Source organism: Protopterus annectens, chromosome 4.part0 (genome assembly GCF_019279795.1).
Source record: "Protopterus annectens isolate FY-2018-M chromosome 4.part0, PAN1.0, whole genome shotgun sequence".
NCBI classification, from domain to species: domain Eukaryota; kingdom Metazoa; phylum Chordata; order Ceratodontiformes; family Protopteridae; genus Protopterus; species Protopterus annectens.
The window spans coordinates 739,202,561-739,228,907 of NC_056733.1; the positions used below are offsets into that span (position 1 = coordinate 739,202,561).

The 26,347-nt window shown below is 39.8% G+C and overlaps 1 protein-coding gene across 2 annotated transcripts in view; it reads right to left on the reverse strand.

The window, feature by feature from the left end:
- The window catches only part of GNB1L (G protein subunit beta 1 like), a 739,619-nt gene extending 717,461 nt beyond the window's left edge, over positions 1 to 22,158 (reverse strand). Inside the window, exon 1 of one of the 2 annotated variants that reach the window (XM_044068696.1) lies at positions 21,905 to 22,158. The gene's annotated coding sequence lies outside the window, so the exon portion shown is untranslated. Of the gene's footprint in view, positions 1 to 21,900 lie in introns of both variants that reach the window. The other variant, XM_044068697.1, reaches the window with a different exon arrangement.
- Positions 22,159 to 26,347: the final 4,189 nt, after the last annotated feature.

Genomic DNA, 26,347 nt, shown 5'->3' on the forward strand with positions numbered 1-26,347 from the left:
ATTGTTGTATCATCTGAAAAAGTTTTGAACACTTTCAGTTGTGCTTACAGTTCCTTATCTGATGAACTATGTAGTTTTAAATCATCTACAAAAAAAAAAAAAAAAGGAGAAGTCTTTACACTCTTGTTTTCTAGGAGCCAAACTGCGCCATGACCTAATCTGCTAAGCAGACAACTCAATGGGTTAAGGGCAAGATAAAAGAGCAGCGGTGACAGAGAGTCACCCTGGAATATCCCCCTTTGAATTTTTATCCCTGGAATAATAATTTGTCCTTTGTCATGGCTTAACTGCAAAGTGGTTTGCCGCTGTTTCATGGTTGCTGTAACATAACCCTAGCTGAACCTTATTTCCATACTTATCAATAGAACCATTATCGAAGGCTCCATCCCATCTCTCTGAAAAATCTCTCACATAATCCCACTTCACAAGGGTGGTAACTCAACCGAACTTTCTAACTTTCGCCCCATAGCCCTACTCTCTCCTCTAGCCAAAGTAATGGAAAAATGCATCCACCAACAACTACTTGATCACCTTCTCCAAAATAACCTACTATCAGACTGTCAGCATGGTTTTAGACCTTTCCACAGTTCTACTACTGCTGCTCTCTTATCCTTCTCTGACTGCATTAACAAACATCATAACAATAATAAGCTCTCTGCTGCACTCTTTATTGACCTTTCCAAAGCCTTTGATATGGTGAACCATAAAATACTTCTAGACATACTAAAATCACTCTCACTTAACTCACGGGCACTACAATGGTTCAAGTCCTATTTAGAAAATAGACAGTAAGCTGTCCTCTGGGACAATAACATTTCCATTCATCTTCCTATTATTATTGGGGTCCCACAAGGCTCTATCCTGGGACCACTCCTTTTCTCGAAATTCATTAACGATCTAAATATAAATATTCCTCAAGCCACCTGCATTCAATATGCAGACGATTCGACACTAGTGTGTACTGCCTCCTCGTCAGCTGAACTTCAAACCATTACTCAAACTGTATTTAACTCAGTTGAAAAATGGTTCCTACAACATTGCCTCCTACTAAATGCCAAAAAAACTAAATTATTGCTATTTACTCCAACACTAAAGTCCTCCCCAATTGATCTCACTGTTAAGTCCAACAATGGTACTGTCATTGCAGCTGACCCAACCACTAAACTATTAGGCGTAACAATTGATCAACACCTTAACTTTGACTCACATATTAACACGACTATTAAAACTGTTAACAGAAAACTTGGCTCTCTCTACAGGATAAAATCCTTCCTTACCCCCAAAGCCAGAACCACCATTGCCCACACCCACCTAATCTCTACCCTCCTCTATGCCTCACCCATTTATACTAATCTTTCCAAAAGTAACCTTAATAAACTGGCAACCTCCTATAACAAGATTGCCAGACATACCACTGGCTCACCATTTAGAACCCACCATTGTCTAAATCTCAAACAGCTAGGATGGCTAGAACTGCATAACCAGCTACTACTTCAACAACTTACTATCACCCATAAGATACTTTATCAGCCCAACAATACTCCTGTTTCTCAGTAGCCTAATCTCCCCCTATAGAAATCTTACTACCCTTCACTCAGCAAATAAATTACTAGTAACCATCCAGAAATCCTATAATAAAGCAGGAGACTCCCTTTTCTCTAATTCTTTACAGAAGATTTGGAACAGGCTTCCCAGCAACCTACAATTACTTTCATCATTACCACTCTTCAAAAAATAACTAAAATTACTCCTTAAAACACAATTGCTATGCACATGCATTAACCCAGATTAACACTAACTGTACCGTATTACTGCTTTTCCACCCTCCTACAACCATCTAGTCAGATTACTAAGCCTCCTTTTACTCTATTTTCCGAGTTTTCTGTTGTCTGCGAACTACCCTGCAGTACGTACAATTGGAACCTTATCCCTGCTCCAGGCACTTGTATTTCAGCTTTGAATGTATACCAACTATTTTATTTGAGTGTATAAGTCTGAACAAACGTAATTATTAATTTTAATCTTTCTTTCTTTTCCTGCTCTTCTAAATGTCAACCCCTAAACCATAGATATTTGCATCTAGAACTACTTATTGCAAAACCTTGTACACATGATTCTTTTTGTTAGCCTCCAGCAATAATGTATTTAATGTTTATAGTGTAGTTAATATTTTATTTCTATGTTTCTTTTTCTTTTCATTTTTTTTGTACTACTGTTATATTAGCTTAATTTTGGAGCTCATCTCCCCGGGCCTCTACTGAAAATGGACACGTATCCAGTTAGACTAGCCCGGTCAACAAATGTAAAATAAAATAAACAATCATTAGCATAGGGTGTACCTTATACATTTTTAGGATCTCTTTCATCCATGAAATGTGTGATACTGTCAAATGATTTTTTGTAGTCTGTCCGTGCCATACTTAGATTCTTCTCCTTTTTCCAGTTCTCCATTATGAGTTTATTTAACAACAAATGATACTTTGTTCCATATGCCTTTTTTATTACCCTGTTGTTCTATTGCCATGATTGAGTTTTGTTCTGAATGACTATAAACTCTGTTGGCGTCAATTCCAGTGTATAGTTTAGACGTCATCAGAAGACAAGTTATTGGTCTATAGTTTTTAGGATAGCGTGCAAGTTCTCTCTTAAGTAAGAGCATTGCTTTTTTTCTTTTGTTAAACAGGTGGTGTTTGTTCTGGGTGTGCATACAAATAGTTCTTGCTCGTGGCTAAATCTTCATGTAAAGATGTTAATACTTTTAGCCAGACGTTAGGTACTGCATCTAGGCCTGGGGTTTAATACTTTTAGCCAGACGTTAGGTACTGCATCTAGGCCTGGGGTTTTCCAATTAGGAGCTTTTCTTAACTTAGTTTCAGTCTCTCTGACATTTAGTTACTTCATCCTATTTTATATCCTGTACATTTGAACACCTTATTTTTTCTTTTACTTCTTCTATCCATTTAGCATTTTTGCTATGTTCTACAGAATTTTCATAGATATTTCTCCAAAATGTATCTATTTCTTCTTTTTTGGTGGTGGTTCAATTCCTTTTGCCTTATCATCTCCCAGTTCTCTATAAAACATTTTTGGTCATCAATAAATCACTTATCTCATACTTTTCCTTTATATTTACTGAGTTTTTTTTGGCCTGTGCTGATATTTTTAGTTTATTATTTGAGAAAGTGCACGACAGATCCTGAACTGTTATAATACTGCATGTTGCTTTTATCACACCTATCTTTCTGAGTATTTTTGTTGATCTGTTCCTTCTTTTATACTCTTCTAACAGTGACATTTCTTGTCTTAATTGCTTTATAGTTTTCTCTATTAAATACTTCCAGGATGGCATTCGATTTATCATAGGTTCATAGGTTCATAGGTTCATACTAGGCTATCTGCCCAAGGGCATTTATAAGCCTAGCCCATAGTTATGTGGCTTTCGCCACCCCTTTAGTTTGAATAAAAACTATGCCTATCATTTTTCTGTGCCTCTGTCAAGCAGTGACACTGAAGTAATCCCTGGGGTATATCTGCGATCTCCCATCCATTGGTCAAGATTCCTCTTGAACAAGGCCAGCGAGGTGCTCTGCCTCACATGTACCGGGATTTTGTTCCACAGCATAGGGAGTCTCTGGGTGATGAATCTGTCCCTCCAGCACGTTCTATTTATAACCGTGTCAAGGTTTAAGTCTCCGCCCTTGTGGTTCTGAGGGATCTAGATTTTTGAGGTGAAGCATATTCAACAAATCTGGGTTTGACATGGCCTTATATGTCAGGCACAGGTCACCTCTGAGCAAGCGGTATGAGACTGAATAAAGCTGGAGTTCTTTCAGTCGGGCAGCATAAGACATATTTTTGAGACCCTTTATCCTTTTGGTGAGGAACTTTTGGGGCCTTTCAAGCTGCATCAGGTGTCTGGTCAGATACATTCGAGCGGGGCATTGTACTCAATCATAGGTCTAATGAGTGATGAGTACAGGGGACGATGACCTCCCTTGATCTAGATGCGAATCCCTTCATGATCAGGTGGGCGATATAGAAGGTTTTCCTAACTACTTTAGCAACATGAGTGTCAAGCGAAGACTACTGTCAACTTGGGTCCCCAGATCCCTGATGACTTTTCTGTGCTCAGTGGATTGTCACCTATATGGTAGCTAGGGGTAACCTTGTTTTTCCCGAAGGGTATGACTATGCATTTTTGGCGTTTAACTTCAGGCCATGGCTCTGGCACCAGTTATCCGTTTCTGTGAGGCCCTTCTGGAGGATATCTGTGTCAGATGTGTTTTCGACTATGGCGCCCAGTTTGCAGTCATCTGCAAACTTTGTCAGCCATAACCCTCCTGTGTTTGCTTGTACTTCAGAAAAGTAGATGCCGAACAAGAGTGGACCCAGGACTGAGCCCTGTGGGACACCACTTGTGACAGGCTTTGAGTCTGACATGGCTCCAGCAATTCTGACCCTGTGGGTTCTGTCGCTTAGCCAGTTTGCAACCCATCTTGTGATGTATGGGTTTACATTCAAGCTGATGAGTTTTTCGATGATACCTGAGTGGGGTATTGTGTCGAAGGCCTTTGCCAGGTCGAGGTAGGCTGTATGGACTGCCTTTCCTCATCAATGGCCTTGGTGACTGTCTCGAAAAAGTCAACCAAGTTTAAGAGGCAGGATCTGCCTTTGACAAAGCCAAACTGGGTTGGATCCAAAGTCTGCAAGTTCCCTATGTCTTTATTTATGAGTTCCATTATGATCCTCTCCATGGCTTTGCAGATAAGGCTTGTCAAGCTAATGGGCGGTAATTTCCAGGGTCTGTGGAGGCACCGCCCTTATGAAGTGGGACCACAGTCGCGTGCGCCACTCCTTGGGTACGTATCCTGAGGTGAGGCTAAGATTAAACAGCTGTCCTAACTGTGGGTTTAATTCCTCGTTGAGTTCATGAAGCACACAGCCGGGGACACCATCCGGTCCCATGGATGCTGTGTTTTTGCCTTAGTGAGGGCAGTTCTCACCTGGGCGTTGGAGATGTTTGGGGGCTACAATCCTCTGGAATAGATATCTCTCCTTTTGGGGAGGGGAGAAGTTTGCACTGAACCTGTCAGCCAGTATGTTAGCAATGTGTGTAGGTTCAGTAATTTTCACATCATTTTGAACTAATTCTGAGCATATCTGGGAGTTTCCTCCTAGGTTTCTAACATAGCTAAAGAAGGCCTTATGATTGTCTTTAGAGTCCTTGGCGATTTTTCTCTCAAAATTTGCCTTGGATGATTTTATGAGAGCTCTTAGTTTTTACTTATAATGATCAAAGGTGTCTTACCTTTCAAGGATTTTGCTCTATCTTGTAGTAGCTTCCTCCTTTTGTTGTAGAGCTTGTTTATGGCTGGGGTCCACCAGACTGGACGCTTGCCTTTGGTACAGAGAGTCTTAGTTTTGTTTGGGATTGCCTGATCCATGCAGTCCTGTAGGTGCTGGTAGAAGGCATTTGTAAGTGATTCAGCGGTTTGAGTAATGTTTACCACTGGCTCAGGGGCCTTAAAGGAGACCACACTAGTTTTAGAAGTGTGAAATCGGCTTTTGAGAAGTTTTTCACTGTGGTCTTTTTGTTTCAGGTGGGGCGGGATGAGGACCTCCAGCGAGATTAGTTTATGATCTGATCTCACCAGTGAGGGGTATACTTCCGGTGTTGAACATTTTGATCCCATGTTCGTGATGATGAGATCAAGTATGTTTTCACCTCTTGTGGGGATGGTGACTAGTTGTTCCATGGCATTTGAGTTTATGTACTCCAGGAATCTTTGGGTTAGAGTGTTCGGGCTTGAGTAGTGTTCCCAGTCTATATTAGGGTAGTTGAAGTCACCTAGTATGATGGTGTTTGGAGATACATTTATCCCTCCAATGTTTTCAGGAAGGCCATGTGAGGTTCCTGAGTTTGAGAGGGTGGCCTGTAACATGCTACAAATTGCAGAGCAGTCTTGCCTATGGTTAATTGCACCTGGATGGTCTCCGATGCATCGTGCGTTGCCACCAACCTTGAGGTGTGGGTGTCCTTTATGAATATGGACACCCCCCCTCCTTTCTTGGTGTTGTCCGGATTTTGGGGCGGAACATGATATGAGGTGAAACCTGTTAGTGCTGGGGTGCTCTCAGGAGCCTTGAACCAGGTTTCTGTCACAGCACAGACATCGATGTTCTCCATATTGAGAAGGGCCTCGAGTCGTGCATCTTGAGATTGAGACTTCTGGCATTGAGCAGCATTACCCTTAGTTTTTTTCCTTTTGGTGTTCTAGGGTGGTAGGTTTAGAATTTGAGCCTTGCCTAAAAAGGCACTATGGGGTGGCAAGAGCCTTTGCCAATATCCGAAGCCCAGGGGTGACAGGTGCAAGCCGTCCCTTGCGAAGCAGCGTGGCTTGTCCAGCATGTCATCCCAGGCAGACAGACATTGGATCCCCTTTGAATGACACCAGAATTTAAGCCAATTATTAAAGCTGATCATCTTATCACTGTATTGTGGCATCATTCTAGGTGAAGGTAGGATACTGCTCAAGGTCAGGGTCATACCTGCCTGGGCTACATAATCAGAGAGCTCCTCGACGTCCCTTTTCATGTAGTCCAAGGAGGTACGTCTCAGGTCGTTGACACCAGCGTGGACAACCCTTACCACCCTGTGTTCTTGTGGTAAGACTTTACCTGTTATTAATTTAGCTGCACAGTAATATATCCTATTTACTTCTGTTATATCAAATGAATCTCTATGGACAGTCCTAATTACTGTGTTCATGTTTTATCAAACGTCTAACTTCTGGGGTTTTATTGACCTTCTGTAGTCTATTTCTTTCACTGATCTTAACATGTCTGTCCATCTCTATTAAATCAAGCAACTCTTCTCTTAGATCATTTTCTTCTAAACTGAGGGCACACAATATGCTTTCCATTTCCTACCGGCATTCTATAGAAAGTTTCAGAGCATCTTCCTGTGCCACATTCTCTTTAGTTTCATCCTGTGTCATTCATTGCTCTTTCATATGGGAACTCCCTGGCCTATCATTCCACAACATCAACTGAGTCAGAGTTGCCACAGTTTCCTGTTCCTTCCCTTGCTGTCTAACTCCAGCTGAACGTTTGTACTGGATTCCTATGCAAGGAATATTACAACTGATCAGATGCATCAAGGAGATAGGTATATACCTTGCAGCGGAAAGGGGAGCTTCTAGGGTTCAAGTAGGATTGTAACTAAGCAGATCACATAACATGGGTTGTTTTTTCCTTAATAACCAAAGTCTTTAATGGGGGGGGGGGCATTAAGGTTTTGTGTCAAGGTTTTAATAAAGTCTACTGCTAGCCCATCACGGCCTGAAGCTTTAATTCTTGGAAAGACTTTCATATCAAAGGATACCCCAAGTTCAGTTATGGGGGCTACCAGCGCTTCTTGTGTACATGAGGGGGATTGTAATGTTATGAGGAAATAGAGAACTGTTAGGTAAGAGAGGGTGATCAAAAGGAAATGAAGGGAGTACAATTGGCACAGTATCTCTTGCCACTTGGTTAATACTACTCCTATTCATTGCATGCTGACCGTGGAAGCTTTAGAGGAAATAAATAGTCCTCTGTCTGCTTTACAACGTTTAAGCCAATATGCTGAAAGCTAGGAATCTGCTTCGGGTCCAATATAAAGTGAACACATTTTTGAGTTGCAAATTCTGCAACATGTGCCAGGATGTTAAGATGATTTAAGACCATGTCCAACACTTTCATTTTTTTTTTTTTGATTAGGCTCTGCATTTTTACGTTTACTGAAGAAGGACATTCAAATCATAGTGGTGGCTGTCTCGCTTAAGTTTTGAGCTTCCAAATTTAGGCGTTTCTAAGAAATATTGAGAGAATGATTTTACTAGATTACAATGTAGAGGAAGGTAAATGACAAACAAGGGGGCCCAACTGCATACAGACTCTAAAATATGGTAGGGGGGAACGGGAAAGGTCACTCAACATTAATGGGAAGGGTGTTAAATATGAAAAGGTTGCAATGGTGTATCCCAATGTCAGGCTGATTAATAGACACATTTTGTTTTTACACTTTTGCAATGTGTTAGTGTTTGTAACGTGACCTAAGCTTATTACCAGTAGCCTGTAGTTAAGTTATGGAGTCAGTGTATTTTTTTTTAAATAGACTGCCTGATTTTGGGCATGGAATATTGGTTACATAATACAGCTTTAAGCTGACAGAGTACATAGTTTCATAGATTTATTGAACAAGCTCAAAACATATTATCTATTGGGAAGTTTTAATGCCCTAAATCTCATGTTGGAATTTATGGGTCCAACTTAGTCACCCACGTCCTCTTGAAGATATGGACTGATGGGCCGAGTTTAACTGAAATTAAGAACGTATTTCATAACAGTAGGATCTCTTGAGATAAGAAGCAGTTAAATTCACAGTACAGTCATTAATAATTATTTTAGGCCAAGTTACCACTTGGGTTAAGGTTACTTGGGAGGGGGTATTCTAAGCAAAATGTTTCAAACAATAAAAGGTCCTTTAATGCTCTTCATGCCAGGCACAAGTCTACTATAGAATGGCAGTAACTTATACAGAAGAGAGAGAGTTGATGGAGTCTCTAGCTATAAGCCAAGCCTTGTGGTCCTTTTTTGTTCACCTTAAAGAATCTATGTATGTTCCAATTCCAGCAGCTGGTGCGTGACTAGGTTACAAAACAGGATGAGTGTTCTATAACTGGCTTTGCAACAGCTGTATATGGGAAGCAAATACCTTCCTGCTCCAGCTCACAATCCAATTTTTGGAGATTTACGTGGTCAGACATTGTTCCCAGGTCACCCCTGAAAAGGTACAGTGTGTCCAGTGGGTCTACTGGCTAATAAAATAGGATTATTATTATAACTGTTATGAGTATCAAATGAAAGATTGTCGATGATAAGGAGCCCAGGGTTCTTACTGTTTTGAAAACAAAGGGATAAAATATTTGGAAATTAAAAAAAATCATACTCTTTCTCCAGCCACACTCTTCGCAGTTCTCAGCAGAACCTTCTGCATGTCTATAAACCCAATAAAAACATGGCAAACTACTCTATTGCTACTCTGTCACAAATGCTTGTAACAAACTTCCATCACATGTCCAATCAATCACTAACACCATCACCTTCAAAATGGCACTAACAGACACCTACTGTAAGGCATGGTCAATTCTCTGTTCTGAACCAACATAACCTTACCATCCCGTTATCTCTCTTCTCTTGCTGGTCCCCCCCCCAGCTGCACCTTTAATAACAAGAACTTAGTCATCTTACAGGACTCTATCCCCCTCCAGCCTTAATCCTTTTCTAGTCTCTAGCCTCGATTCCTTCTCTCCAACTAGAGTGCTCTCTCTCCTACCTACTACCTGACATTTTGTTCTGCCTTACTCCATATTACCTCCTTCCCCCAATCTCACCTAACTGACTATCCTACTTAATAACTATCTGCATTCTAATATTATTACTGCACTATGCAATCTTTTTTATCTGGCTGTCTCATCTTTACATTTCAGAATTTAAGAGTATGTAAAATTGAATTTATACTTACATTTTTACATTTCTGTCCTAAAAACAAGACTATATACATATGTGTGTATATATGTATATATATATATATATATATATATATATATATATATACACACACACACACACACACACACACACACACACACATATATATATATATATATATTTTTTTTTTTTTTTTTTTAATTTATTTATTTATTTATATTTGTTGACCGGTTTTGTTTTTTTTTTTTAATTAATTAATTTATTTATATTTGTTGACCGGGAGTGTCCGACTGGACATAGGTCCATTTTCAGCGGAGGCCCGGGGAGAAAAGCTCCACAGTTAAAATAAACAGACAGTAGTTACATTGGATTACATAGCGATTAACAATTTACATAGCAATTACTTACAACATATTTACAGACGAAGAACATAGTACATCAGTAGACAACTAGAATCTTTATCTGTGAAGTATATAACAGACATTAACAAATGTTACAATAAGAAGTTCCTGCTGTATAATAAGTACTAGGCTTATGAGCATCTGAGCTTGCTATAATCAAGGTAGTTAGTGGAGTGGAAAGAAAGGTAGTGGTTGGATGGGGTGGGTGATATTAGAGTGGGAGTTGCAAGGGCATAGCCAGCATGTTTTTAGGTGCGCTTTTAGTAAAATTTTGAAGTGGATGCATGATGGTATGGAGGTAATTGTGGGTGGGAGGGAGTTCCATAATTTGGCTATGATGCAAGAGAATAGTGCTTCACCAGCAGAGTTACTGGCTTTAGTGATCTGCAAGTGATTTTTGTTGCTGGATCTTAGAGGTCTGGTGGTGCGATAGGGTTGGAGTAGATTCTGGAGAGATGGGACATTTAGTGGATAGTTTACTAGTTTGTGGGCGAGTGAGAGTTGATACCACTGAAGGAGGTGAGGGAGTTCAAGAAGGCCCAGTTCAGCAAGTGAGAGACAGTGGTGACCACACACACACACACACACATATATATATATATATATATATATATATACATATATATATATATATATATATATATATTCTGTAAATCTGTTCGTTACTTTACTGTTAACTCTAATGATTTTTGTACCACTGTTGCTATTGTATACATTCCATTCGTTAACTTCTAATTGTTAATTTCCATTTTCATACTGTAATGCTTGGAGCTTTTCTCCTCGGGTTTCCGCTGAAAAAGGGTATCTACCCAGTCGGACAAACCCGGTTAACAAATGTTAAATAAAATAAATAAATAAAAACGGAGTGCTTTCATCTCCAGATAGCTTGCGACTTCTTTAAAGACCATGCTTTAAACACTTCTAAAAAAAAAAAAAACTGTTCCAGAAAGTCATGTTAAAACATCCAATGCCAGTAGCACAATCATAATTTTCATGAAACAATCAGCGTATATATTCAATGCAATGATGAAAGTATCTGTCAGCAAGTCAGTTAACTAAGGAATAAAACAGGATAAGAAAGAGAATTAAAAACAGAGGCAGTAACCTAAAATGTGAAACAATAAGCAAGTAGCGCTAATTTCAATGGCCTGGTTTTTAAAAGACTGTTTACACTAGTCTTGTCACTGATACATGAGAAACGATTTGTATTCAGTCTAAGCTCTCATTCCAGTTCATTCCTCTCTAAAATCGTATCAGAGTTACATGCACTGACATCATATTCCACAGTGTCTTCTACAACAAATTTGAAATTTCTTAAAATCAATACATGCCAAGGAATATCTCTAAAGTGCATTTGCTGTGTTTTTACTTTAAGAGGGTAAATATGCTCATATATCCACTGTGAGAGCTTTGTACTGTTGCTTCCCCCCACAGAAATGCTCACAGCAGAATGTGTAGCTATATAAATAATCCCTGCTAAAGTACTAATACAGCTCCTGTTTTAACATCAGATATGATTGTATGTGTGTTAAAAACAAACCTGAGCAATCACTGGTAAACTGAATTATAGCTGAAGAAGCCACATGGGAAGGTACCAATTGATCTAACACCAATTAGTTTCACTATTTCCCCTAGACATTTGCAAATAGAATTTAGATTACTACAACTTTTATTTATGAAATCAGGACATGAACCTAATGCTCAGCATTACTAGTGACTGTCAGCATTTATTTTCTTAACAGCAATAGAATTTTCACTATAAATGACCACACACGCTTTGATACATCAGTTTTTAGCTATTGTTCTTAGGAGACCACATAAACATTATACTTTTGTCAGTTTTTACCTATCATCTGTCAACAGTGCATAAAGCTAAAGCTGGGAGAGGGTACCAAATTCCAGAATGCTGCCTTTTTTGACACACAACATAATCCCTACTGCACTATTTGTGTGTGTGTAACGTTAAGTGACACTTGAAGGAAGGAGCTGTCATCAGGGTTAAAGACAATGTTCCCAATTTTGCAGCCATCCGCATATTTGACAATGGAGTTAGTTCTTACATATGAGAAAAGGATGACAAAAAGAAATGATCTCAGAACAAACTGTTGAGGGACTCCACTAATGACACAGATGGTGAGGACACAAGTCCTCCTATTCTCAGCCGTTGTGTACAACCATATAGCTATTTGTGGACTCCAGTTATTACAGTTTCAATTGCATTTAAATCCCTACGTTTATGCACAATTCCACTATGGGGTGTAGTGTTGAACACTTTAGTAAGATCAAGACATACTGTATATGCAGATAAAACTTCATCCAGGGTGATGGTCACACTCTCAAATAAATTGATAAGGTTAAACATAAACTATAAACCAACAATCAGAAAAAAAAGTAATGTTTTAATACTAATTATAGAATGGGTCACCTGTACATCAGCATCCTGATTGCAGAATGAACATTCTCCAGCAGGGTTATTAATGAACAAGAAATGCCCACTGAAAAACGAGCACACCACTTCATGGCAGCATATCAAGCTGCCATGGAGCATGTACAGAAAAAAAAAATAACGGCTACAATCATTGTACGCTCACTAAGCAGCGCTTCGGCTATCTAGTTAGTATAAAATGTAAAAAAAAAAAAAAGAAAGAAAAATTGTGCGTGTGTGCGCGTGCACATGTGAGTGAAAGCGAGATCGATCAAGCTATCTTACATTCGATAAGCAGCGCTTTTGCTGTTTAGCGAGTGTAAAACTAAATATAACATAAAAAAGCACACGTGTGTGTGTGTTTATGGTTCCATCTGTGTGTGTGAATGTGTGCTTGCAATGCATGCATGAAAGCGAGGGGTGTGTGAGTGAGAGAGAGTGAAGAATGACAGCAATCCAACAGTGGCAGCAGCTGCATTCAGGAGGTTTACATACCTCTCACCTCTTAGAGCCAGTTAACTGAATGAAACCTACAATAAAGGGGGAACAAAGGCTCAAAACAGAAGCATTTCCTGTTAAAAGAAATCACAAAGTTGCTTCAATAAGAAGACTTGTGTTAGCATGCATTTTTTGAAGTGCAAGTGTGTGTGTGCGTGAGGGGGTCTGTGTGAGAGAGGGCGAGAGAGAGAGATATGATGGACCACTGGCAGCAGCAGATAAGAGGTTTGCGTACCTCTCGCCCTTTTAGCTCAAGAAATCTGGATAAAGCCTGAAATAAAGGGGGAACAAAGGCTCAAAAATAGGAACAGACTTTAAATGCTGTACTTAAAAAAATTAAGAAGGAAGTTAAATAACAGCATTTGTATTAATATACATTTTCTGAAGGAAATAAAGTCTGAAAGTCAAATACATCTCATTATTTAGTGACTTCACTCCCCAATGACTGGCAACCATTTTATCAGTAAGAGACCAAAAATTAAAGCAAATATCTAGATATTTTTAAATGATATATTTTGAATGTTAAATGCTTCCTCTAACACCATTTGCATTTACTACAGCAACTTTGAAACATTAGGAGGAGGAACTATTTTGTATCAAAACTTATCTAAAAATATATAAATAAGTAAAAGAACAATTTTACACAGAGACCATCCTCTTGCTTATTTGCTTCCCACTGCTTTTTTGGTAATTTTAAGCAAGCAAAATGTCAACGCTGCACTGAGTTAGGTTACTGAGAAGGTTTCTTGTGACTGCCTGAGTAAGTTCCATGGCGATTTTCTCTACCAACATGCACAAAATGTTCATAAGGCTGTTCAGTCTGCAATTATTAGTGTCTGTAAAAGGACTTCTCTTGTGGACTGGAACTAAAGTAATCTTCTTTTCGATATCAGAACAGTAGCCAGTTTTTAATGATCCATTAAGAATATGTTTCAAGAGATATATCTGAATATTTCTGACTGCACAACTTGGGTTTCCTAGTATTTCATATGGTCCCATGGAACTGGTGTTTCTAGTCTTACTCAGGGCCCAGATGACATTTTAGATGCAATTTCAGGTAGGATCTTGTCGCAGGGAGGAATAGTGGATGGGCCACCCCCTCAGTGGCCTGAACTTTGCTCCAACCCTGTTTGCTAAGGTGTTAGCTCTACATGTTGCCTCTGTTACGGTGACACAATTTTGTTCTAGCACGCTACATTCTTTTTCTTCCTCTGCACTTTTCAGACACTTGTTAACTAAATGTTGTTGTTGTTTTTCTTTCGGCTTTTCCCGGTTAGGCCAGTCCGCTAATGATTGGCAGTAGATTTTTATACTGCCGGGGTGCCAGCCCGACGCCCAACCTTCAACGAAGGCATGCCCATTCACGCATGTCTTTCGAACACCACTCGACTGCGGGGAGGACATGCAGACTCCACACAGAAGGCGCTCCAGCTGAGAATCGAACGGGAGAACCTCTTGCTGTGAGATGACAATGCTACCGCTGCACCACCGCAGTTTACACACTTGTTAACATTTGTTAACTAAATGTGCGGAGTCATATTCCTACCAAGCCACAGCAAATACCACTATCCATTACTTCACAATGGGTTAACTCTTTTGATAGCTATACTAACTAACACATTGATAAAATATCAGCTTTGCTTTCCTCTAGTTATATCATTACGACATTCTATTCAAAACTTCAACTTGCTTCCTAAGAACAAACAAGTGAAATCTCCCTCTTCTTTGCAAGACTGTTATTTAGTCTAGTTGCACATGAGAAAACATCCTCCAAGAAAGAACTGGGCTGTTGAAACCAAATGTCAGCTGAAATACACAATAAGCTAACAACAGCAGGTTTTCAAGACAAAGCCAAATATCCTATCAAATCATTATACGAATGGCAAAATGCATCTACCATGAATTTCCTTAACTTTTTATCACAAATGGTGCCACATACTCTTGTACTCATTTTTATTCTTTGCAGTCATGTTTGCATTCACACAGTATATACATATGTAATCACACTTTATGTGAATCTCATATTTATACAGATGTTTTATATAATGCTCATTTGCTTTTCAATTGTATCCGCTGCATATTTTTTCACATTTAATAATTGCCTCGCATACACCCAAATTCATGCATTCCTCAAAGGTACTATAGTTGCTCAAAACTCAGGCTGGGTCAGGGCTGAAAATGGTCTTTGGACCATCAAATATACCCAGTCAACAAACAGATAAATACAGTAAAAAAAATGAAAAACAATGCTACCCTTGGAAACATTAACAAGCCCAAAACTGCAGTCTCCTATTATGTACACAAGGTAAACTAAACCTTTTTAAGGTCCGCAAACCCCTGAAGTTATTCAAAGCTTGTTAATACATTTTTAGTTGCTAATAACCAAAGTGAGTTACAGTATTCAGGTCCAGGTATAGCAAGCGTGTAGTACAGATCCTCTGGGTTCTGTGATTTAAGCTATCTGAACATGCAGACATGGTTTTATCATTTTCTTTGCACAATATATGAATGAGATGCTAAATGTTTATTTTATCTGTAGTATTCACCAAATCTTTGCATCACTCCTTTCCATTCCTGTGGTGCTAATACAGTATTTAGAAAACAAAATATCTGAGATCAAAGAACATTAGTTTCTCTATAATGTCTGGGAAGATTAATTAATTTTAACTGTAAAATGAAAAAATGCCCCAATACACGAATAGGTGGAAACCAAATCACTCAAAAAGCCAAAACCACACCAGCACTCTCAGCAACCAAGACGTAAAATGGATAAAAAAGGCCTTTCTTATCCATTTTTCTTCTTGGATGCTGTGCCTGCTGTGGTAGTTTTGAATTTTAATTGTAACTGAAAAATGGTCAGATCTTTCTGACTTTAGTTTATTTTACTTATTTTGATACTGTCCACGAAGATCACAAAAAGGACCTCACTGTCAATGATGTTAGACAAGCAGATGTTAAAATGGGCTATTTCCAAAAATCAGTCGCTGAGGGATTCCATTAACGGCACAATGCCACTCAGCATGCTCTCCCTCAACTTTTGCATGAAAGTTTCTTGGTATGCAGTCTGATAATAAGTGTAACATGATTAACAGTACCAAAAGTATTGGTAAAGTCAGTTTAGACAGAAACAATCTGTAGGTTCTAGTATTATGGAAGAAAAAGAGATACACAGTGTCGGTGAATCCATTTGGCACAGTATGGGTGCTCTAGTATGCCAGTAGAAATTATATTATGTAATTCAGGGTTACTGTACAAGTACTAGGATTTTGTACAATTCAATTTATTTTGTCACTAGAACCATTAGTAAATGAAACGTACTGAAAATAGTTTTTGTCTAAAAAAAAAAACAAAACAGAAAAATCCCTTTTTAAGTCAGTGCAACTGAGTTTTTCATCTCTTTTTCCAAGTTGCTATGCTTCTAGATATATATACTTATCTGCAAATAAAACAAAGAAAAAAAAAAAATTTCAGATTATGTCTAGTTGAACACTGTCCGATTCATTTGTTTCACTTTTAGTAACTGGCTTCACAGACTGTGCGCTAAGTCATGGCTAGCAACTCATCAGTATAAAACTGGCTCTAGGTAATTTGGTCGCATTGTCTTGTGTCACCAAAAATAGGTATGGGTATTTGCTGGTGATAAGTGGGTCAAAGACCTGGCCTACTCTGACTTGTACCAGGGACCCATACTAATGGCAGGAGGGGACTACATGTCTGTACTGGCCAGTGTGTGTCTGTCACTGTGTCTCTCTCCCACCCTAAAGGACCAATCTCAATACCGGAAGAATGCCAGGCACCCAGCATTACTGCAGCACAGGTTAAAGCTGCATTGTCCAAGGTCAAGAATACAGCTTCCATGGGACCAAACAATATATCTGGCTGTGTTTTAGATTAATTACAAAATGAACTGACACCACATCTGTGTGCCCTGTTCACTCACAGCCTCACCTCAGGCTTTGTCCCTTCCGAATGGCACACTTCTACATTCACCCTCTCCATAAAGTAGGAGTGACTACAGACCCTGGAAATTATCACCCCATTAGCCTGACGAGTCTGATATGCAAAGCTATGGAGCACATTATCATGGACCTAATTAACAAGGATACAGGGAATCTCCAAACTCTAGATCCCACACAATTTGGTTTTGTGAAAGGTAGATCATGCCTGCTCAACCTGGTTGACTTCTTTGAGTCAGTCACCAAAGGTGTGGATGAGGGTAAGACAGCTCATACAACCTACCTCGATCTGGCCAAGGACTTTGACACCATTCCTCACTCAGGGATTATTGATAAACTCAACAAACTAGGCATCAAACCTCTATATCGTTAGGTGGGTTGCAAACTGGCTCACAGATAGAACCCACAGTGTGAAAGTAGATGACTCCAAGTCAGACTGCTGACCAGTCACGAGTGGAGTTCCACAGGGATCGGTCCTGGGTCCTCTCGTATTTGGCATCTACTTCTCAGAAGTCCAGGCCAACACAGAGGGACTCTAGCTGACCAAGTTCGCAGATGAATGCAAGCTGGGAGCCATTATTAACTCCCCAAGTGATGCAGACATCCTACAGAATGCCCTCACTGAGACCAATGACTGGTGTCCAAACCATGCCCTTAAGCGTAATGCCAAAAAATTTATCGTTATCCCCTTTGGGGAAAAACTCAGTTCCCACTAATTACCACATAGATGGGAGTCCACTGAACACTGAAGGAGTTATAAGAGATCTGGGGACACAGGTTGACAGCAACCTCTCCTTCGACCACCACATTGCTACTGTGGTCAGAAAGTCCTTCTATGTGGCACATCTCATTATCAAGGGTTTTGCATCCAGGAAGAACGAGGTCATCATTTTTCTCTACTCTTCCCTCATTAGACCAATCACAGAGTATAATGCCCCATTTGGCATGTACCTCACTAGACACCTGCAACAGCTGGAGAGGCCACAAAAGTACCTCACGAAGATGATCCTAGGCCTTAAACACATGTCCTACACGAACAGACTCAAAAATCTCCAGCTATTCTCTCTCTCATATCGTCTAAGAGGCTCTCTCTGCTTGACTTATAAAGCCATGTCTGACCCAGCTCTGTTAGAAATGCTACATCTAAAGAAATCCCAATCCCTCCGCACCACACGCTCCAGAGACCTCAACCTCATTACCACAATCAAAAGAACATGCTGGAATGACAGGTTCATAACCCAGAGACTACCCATGCCCTGGAATAGACTTCCCATACATGTCAAGCAGAGCGCCTCACTGGCCCTCTTCATCAGAAATCTTGATAAGTGGATGGGGAATAGAAAGTTCACCCCAGGGATCACTCCAGTGGCTCTACTTGATTGAGGCACTGGCAACTGACGTCAGGCAGCACAATGCCAGAGCACTACTATGGGCTAGGCTTGTAAAGGCTCCAGGGCCATTAGCCTAGTACACACCTATGAACAAAGCCCAGCAGTCTGTGTCAATAAACTACTGTCTGGCTGGTATCCAGTTGCCCAGACAGGATTACCTGGGAAAGCTCTGTTCTGTGAAAGATGGGGGGAAAAACATTCAACCTGCCAAACACGAACTCAGCCTTGCTACACCAAATATAAGTTAACTGATAAACTGCAGTTTGGAATTGGATGACCCTTGTTAACCCAAGTGAAGTTTGATGTCCTGTGCACTGATGTTTTACATTGCAATCATATGGTCTTTCGATGATATAATATAACCCTACAGAGACATATATACACAGACACACACACACACACGCACACACACACGTGTGTGTGCGTGCATCTACATAGTCACATATAAACAATTTATATTACATGTATCTGTGTTTGTGTAAATATATATGCACATGTATATATTTTATGTACATACATATATACCCACACATGCATATAAGGTTATTTTTTTAATATTTATTTGGTTCTTACTGTGATATAATTTTTTGAACATTTATTTGTTCCTTACTACACCTCTTTTGAACTGAATTTTGTGAATACAAACCACAGCAACAAAAGTACATCTTATTTAAACCAAACCACCATATCCAGCTATAAAAATCATTATCATGAGTATAAACACAAGAAGTTGTATTCCTACCCTAAAGGTAATATTTTTGTTGAATAACTTTTTTGCACTTTCCCAGTGATTTATTATCCAAAAGATATTCTGCCAGTGTTGGCATCTCTGTGTGTGATCAGTCCAGAGAAACAAGTAACTTAGTAAATGAAAGACATAAACATTGTTGATTTGTTCAGATACTAATATATTCGTTTCTGTATCTTGAAGCTGTGATCACATTTCGCCTGCAGATTTCCCAGTGTCTTAAAACTAGGTGCTATGTTCTGAATTGCTTACAGGGCATACTACCCCACAGGATGTGTATTAATGTGTGCAAAATGCCTGTAAAATAACACCCCCAAAAATCAGTGTTACAAAACAAAACAAAAAACTTTAAAACCGTTACACCGAGTACTATGTTTATATTGAGCACTCAACCTATTTTTATTTCTAATAGCTCTGGTATGGTTATCCACTCTTTTTTGTTGTCTTTCCTATATTAAAAATAGTTAGATGAGACACATTAGGCATGATAAACTACCTGCTTTGCTTCTCAGGAATAGCTTTTTATAGCCCCAGCAGTTTTTCCAACTTCACAGGAATACCTTTTTATAGCCCCAGCAGCTTTTCATAGGTTGGTACTAGGCTATCAGCCCTAGGGCCTATACAAGCCTAGCCAAAACAATTCTCTATTTCTTCCCACACTATTTACTTCCTGGACCCCTGTCTAGCAGGGCGACTGACGTGATCCCCGGGGTGAATTACCTTTCTCCCATCCAACAATATGTTTACAACATATAGACTGGCTATCATTTGTTTACTTGGACACCAACCAAAACACAGAAATGTGCCTTTCCATTTACCATTATTTGATATTGTGTCCTTAGTCCTCCCCTGCAACAATTCTTTCAAATTACAAGCTCTTTTACCTACAAATTTTGCAGCTTTGCCTATTATTTTTCGTAATAACTCACATTACCACAAAAATGTTCCATTTCTTATTAACACATCTTTCATTTCATTACTGCTAACTGTGTAAGTATCTGGAGAAGGAATAAATATTTTTAAATGCTTGCTTACTGAAGGCTAGCAAATCCACTTTAGTTATGGCTGCCCAGCAGAATATATTTTTTGTCTATAACATCTCTTTTAACAGATTCTAAAATCTTTGAAGGATAACTTTTTGTAAAAATGTATAGATTCATAGGTAGTTACCAGTGTCGTAGCCCAGGAGACCACTGAGGAGTCTAGCCAAATTCCATTCTCAATTATCCCAAAGCATTGTCTGTTTAAGTGGCTAGCTCAAGGTCACACGGTATGCAAATGAAGGCTGAGGGAATAAAACCCTGTACCACAGGAAGTAGCTTCTTAAGAGCTCATAACCTTAATCCTCTGAGCTAATTTCCAGACACAATAATTACTGAGAACACTGAGTGCTTCAGTTAGCACATAGTACTCAGGTTCATAGTTAGTTACTAGTCATGCAGTCCAGGATACCATTTACTAGCCTATCCAAATTGCCCCAAAGCACTGTCCAGTTAAGGGACTTGGTTACGGTCACACAACTAGTAAATTAACAATGCCAGAATAAACACTGAAGAAATCAAGTACCGCAGGAAGTGGTCAACAGTTCATTAATCCTCTGCACAACAAGGTATTTTACTGTGCATGTGTAGTGAATCTTGATACTTATCCAATTACAATTTGATGTCTCAACATTACTATTCACTGCATCATATCTTGTGTATTTTTTGAACTTCTGTTAAATGCTGTATGTATTTTGGAGCACTTTCCTCTGGGACTTCGCAGAAAAGGCGCACTTATCCATTCAGATCATCCAGATCAACAAACGCAAATAAATAAATAAATGTAACAGACACAAAAGCTTAGCTACCATCAGTAATGTGGTACCCTACTCTTCATCACACCCTCTGAATTCTATCACTCTGTCCCCAATTACTCACAGCTCTTCAGTTTGTTTTCTTCCTCTACTACCCTGCTTTTGCACACACTAATTTTAACTTCTATTGAAATACAGTCATCAAGTTTAAACTACAACCGCAAAAAAATATTTACACCATTTGAAGTTAATGTTATTTCCTTTTGGTATTCTATGTCTTTGACCAAGGTTGAAGCTGAAAATGGTCCAATGGGATCGGTGTTCTATTCTGTTTATTAAATCACATAAAAATGTAAACACCCCCCCCCCCCGGAAAAAAAAACAGTATAAACATATCTTTCAACTGTCCCTGATATTGGCTAAAAATTTTGTACTGCCCCTCCGAAACCTGCCAATGGGGAAAATGTCGCAGATTACACTTAAATGATGGCAATTATAGCTATAGAATTATTTAACTTCAGAAGATGCATATTAAGCCACATTCTCTTATTTTGTCAACTTCTAAAGTTAACAGTATTAATATTATTTTAAGTGTTCTTGATTATTCCTATATTTGCCCCCGAGTCTGAAGGTTATTGCAAAATGTCTCATATTACGTCCAAACCAAACCGTTCAGTAAAAACTGCAAGAAAAGCCCAGCCAAGCTAGAGTTTTTACGGTGTAATTCCATAAACGAGGCCTATGTGATATATGCAAATGGCTTCTGAACCCAGTGGGATATGACTCTATTGGTCTTAATGTACCAATACAGTAAAGACTTTAAAAAGTAAAGTAATGGCCATTCAGAAGCCCTGCTTGTCCTTATGGGTTCATTTGCATATATCCCATGGTGCTTCACCACAGCAGGTTTACGGAATTGAACAGTGAAGTCTGTGGCTTGGCTAGGTACTTTTTTTTTTTTTTTTTTTTAACTGAATAATTCCGGAAAGTTTTTTTTTTTTTACTCTAAATCGTTCTCATCCACATATAGGCCATTAGCAGCAAATCCCAATAAGCAGTTTGCGTCATCATAATTCATACTACTTGATAATGATTGTCTGGATATATGATTGTACAGTACAGTGTATACGTAACAGCTTCAGTTTCACTTACTTACTAATCAAAAGAGTGTGCGTGAAGCGTATGAAAACAATACTGTTTCACAATGGGTGTCCCTTTCCAGCTCACAATCGTATACGTAAGCACATTGTAGACTATCAAAAATATGTATTACGCCTTTATGAGGTTCATATAAGCCACTGCTAAAATAAAACTTCAAACAATGTAAAGCAAACACTTCCATACGAAAACAAAAATCGAAAATGAAACCCTGGGCACCATGTTACGTAAATTTCAAGAGACAGCTCACAGGAAACGTCATCTCGGTACTCGAGGAATTACTATCAAAATTCTTGCAAGAAAGATGGCATAAATAAATAAATATGTGGACCTTTATCACTGTGATTATTACTATTATTTATTTTGGATCCCCTGCAAGTGCTAATCCATAATAACATAAGCGATATCATAGCTCTCAGCTAATTAGGGACGCTTAAAATAATTGCTACTGTTGACTTCAGACATTAACAGAATAAAAGAATGTGAATTAATGTACTTTTTCTGAATTAAAAGCAGTTTTTAACTAGTATTGTCCATATTTATGGAGTGAAATTTATCACGTTTTCTCCAAAAGTCACTGGTTGTATGAGGGCTTAAGAGGGACAGAGTTAAAAAATGACTAAAAAAAAAAATCATCAAGCACAGTTGAGAGGTATGGGCGATGTAATTACGTACACGGGGCCCACAACGGTGTATTTATTTATATATATTTTTGTACCCGGGCAGTCCAGTGTTGTTTTCAAACGTGACTACACAGAACAGAGAAAGTGGCAGGCACAACCAGAGGGCAAAGTTACATTGACAAGGTAGGTTATGTTATGCAAAAGGGTGGTCAGTTTTAATTTTAACATGCGTGCCCCCACTAACCCCTTTCATTTACATTTGTATAGGAAAGAAAATGGGGGGTGAAGTGATACCATACCAAACCCACCCTTCACTTAAAGTGGAACTAACGTTAAAAAAAAAAAGTTGAGAAGTGCGCGGCGCTCTTGGCAGCATACCCCTCAACCCCTTGGTGCAAGAAATCTGGACAAAACCTGACAAAATAGGGGAACAACGACCAAATTGTAAATATTGCTCTTATAAACTTAAAATCCATGTCACTGTAGCAACCTTCTATTAACATACATTTCATGAGGGATTTGAAGTCTGAAACTCAAGTGTTTGTCATTATTTCATGATTTCAATCCTCAGATCACCCAGTGATTTACCAAGAAAAATAGAAGATGTCCTTATATTCACTACTGCAGTATTCCTTACTAATGGGATTCCCTGCCATGAAGCCCTCCATCTGGCCAGTTTACAAAAGATTTCCGTTGCTTTAAGGTACACTGAACATCACCAGCTACTCCTTGAATAAGGTAGGGCATAAAAGCAGTACCAAACCACGACAAGGAAACCACTTGCTGCTTTAAACCACTCGTTTATTGAGTCAAAACACAAGGTTTAGTGCTTTCATTCCCCTGGTAGGAACTTCATCAGAAAAAGGGCATAAAGGTGATGTTCAGGCGTACTATCCTTAGAACTTTTTTGCCGCCACTCCAAACGCTGTTTTAACCACCAGTCTGTTGCATACATCTGTTTGTTTTATCGTTTTTCTGTTTATTGGCTTTTCTGGGCTTGCTCCTGTTTGCTGGAGTCCTCACAGTTGCAGATAAGTACCCAGTTGGGTTTACTTTTTTTGTTTTGTTTAGTGCTGTTTGGAGTTAATGTCATCTAAGAAGGGTAAATGCCAGTGTGGGAGGCTGATTCCCCATAAAGACAGTCACGATAAGTGTCTTTTTTTGACTTGGTGCTGCTCACGATCATACGTCTTGTTCAATTTGTCAGGCGTTTCTCCCCAAAACTCTTCGTAGTAGGCTTTCTTCCCTTTCCTTGTACCTTGAGAACCAGCGACTTAAGCTTCGTACTATGGATGGAACTTCCTGCCCTGAGAGTCAGCCGTCTGGGAAGAAGAAGGTGCATAAGGTAAGGTCTGAATATTCCACTGTCCAGCCTCTGCCGGATGTTTCTCTTGAGGTTATTATGCACTCGGAGGCTCATCCGGTTGTTTTGTCAGATTCTTCTACTGCATCTGGGTTGAAGGCCAGTGAGGATTTGGCAGGCAGCACGTCGAACGAGGCTTTGCAGGCATCCATTTTGGGCGTTCAGAGGGAACCATAGTTGACTGTTTCCGAGGGGTCTAATGGGATTCCACAGTTTCTCTTTTGGGAAGAGGTTCCTACTGCAGTTGGGGAATGCCATCCTGAGTCTGGGCCTTCTCAGGTTTCCAGGACAGCTGTCCTTTTGAAGAAGAAACAGACAACTAAACATGTCTCTTCTGCTGCTAGGGATCCGCAAAGTGAGTGGCAGGCATTTACTTAGGGGTTATTTAATGCCTTACTGTCGTTGTGGCTTCCTCAAGGGGTTTCAGTTCCTGCTACTCCTTGGTCTGCCTCTTCCCCTAAAAGGCCCACAGAATTCCACTCTTCTGAGGTGGATTCTGATGATGACTCCCTTGCTTATTCTACCCAGATTCCTTCTCCTTTAGACTATAGGTCTGAGGAGGAGGATTCTCATACTCTTGATAATCCTTCTGAGGAAATTTCCTCTGGGGACATGATCTCTAGGATGATGGACTTTTTAAGTGGGTTTGTGCCTAGATTTTGGATATCCATAAGAGATACTATGAGTTACTGCAAATGGAATCTCCTAATCCTGTGACCATTCCTCTTGTCTTGCCTGCTTTATTAGATGTTTTTTCCACTGCCCCTAAAGCACCAGATTCTCTGCCCCCTGCTCCCTGGAAGTCTGATAGGTTTTATAGGGTGCCTGAGGATTGTTCCTTTTTGTTTAAATGTCCTGCTGCTGACCCCTCTGCAGTGTTTGTAGCCTGTGATAAGCTATCTCAATTGCTTCCTTCATCCAAGCTACTGCCTTTTGTCAAAGACAGTAGGACCATGGATAGGCTGGGTAAGAAGGTTTATACTTCCTCTACCCTGGCTTTTAGGGCTATTAATTATCAGACCCATATTTCTAGGTATGTCTTGGCTCTTCTTTCTCAGGCCTGTCAGGTTCTTTCTGATCTTCCAGACTCTGAGGGTAAATTTTCTGCTCTTTCATTACCTGGGACTTCCTCTCAGGTAGTTCGTCATTCTATCAAGTGTAATTGTGATGCTGCAGATGCCTCTTCAAGGGCTGCTGATTTCTGGCTTTGACTTCAACCTTTGCCTGATGATATTAAGGCTAAGTTGCTGGATGCATCTCTGGATAATTATCTTTTGTTTGGTGAAGCGGCTGTTGGTTTATTTAAGTCTCTTCAGAACAAGGGGAAGGCTTTACTCAGACTGCAGGGATTCTTAAGCCTTCCTTTCCTGACAAACCAGATACTGTCTGACTATCCACCCATTCCCAGCCACATTCCTCTATCTCTTCGCCTTTCTCTTTCTCTTCCTGTTTGGCTCCAGATCACCCAGGATTCTTAGGTTTTGTCAGTGATTCGTCAAGGGTACTTCATGGTCTGGATTTCCCATCCCCCTTTTATGGGCATTCCTCAGCCTCCTCGGGAACAGCTTCCTTTTTTCCCAGAGGTTCTTTGGGACCTCTTTTCTCAGGGTACTATTCAAGAAGTGCCTGTGTCCCAAAGGTGGATAGGGTTTTATTCCAGAATGTTTCTAGTGCCCAGAAAAGAAGGTACTTGGAGACCTATTCTAGACCTCTGCCATCTGGACACCATTCTGAAGGTGCCTTCCTTTTGGATCTTGTCCCTTCAGTCCCTTTTTCCTCTCTTGCTCCCTCAGAACATTCTGGTGTCTGTGGACCTCAAGGATGCTTATCTCCATACTCCGATCCATCCTCTTTTCAGGAGATTTTTGCATTTCTCTGTTGCTTCCTTTCATTTTAAGTTCTGTGCTTTGCCCTTTGGCCTTTCTACTGCCCCAAGAGTGTTCACCAAATGCCTTGCTCCTGTGATTGCCTTTTGCAGGCTTCAAGGGATCCAAATCTTTCCTTATTTGGATGACCTGCTGATTTAGGCATCTTTTCCAGAGGTCCTTTTGCAAAATCTTCATTTTACCATTTCCTCTTCTTCAGAGCCTGGGGTTCACAATAAACTACAACAACTCTTTTCTGACTCCTTCTCAAGGTCATGTCTTTCTGGGTTGCAGGTTTCAAATGGTGCCAATGCTGGCATCCCTGCCTCCTCCAAAGGCATTAACTCTCATTTCTTTCTTTCAAACTCTTCTTCCCCTGGTGTCCCTTTCAGCCAGGGAGTTTCTGAGAGCTCTGGGGTTCATGGCTTCCACCATTCCAATGCTTCCTCTGGCCAGGCTCCACATGAGGAAGTTCCAGTGGTTTCTGAAGTTGGTGTGGCTTCAGCCAGGGTGTTTCTGAGAGCTCTGGGGTTCATGGCTTCCACCATTCCATTGCTTCCTCTGGCCAGGCTCCACATGAGGAAATTCCA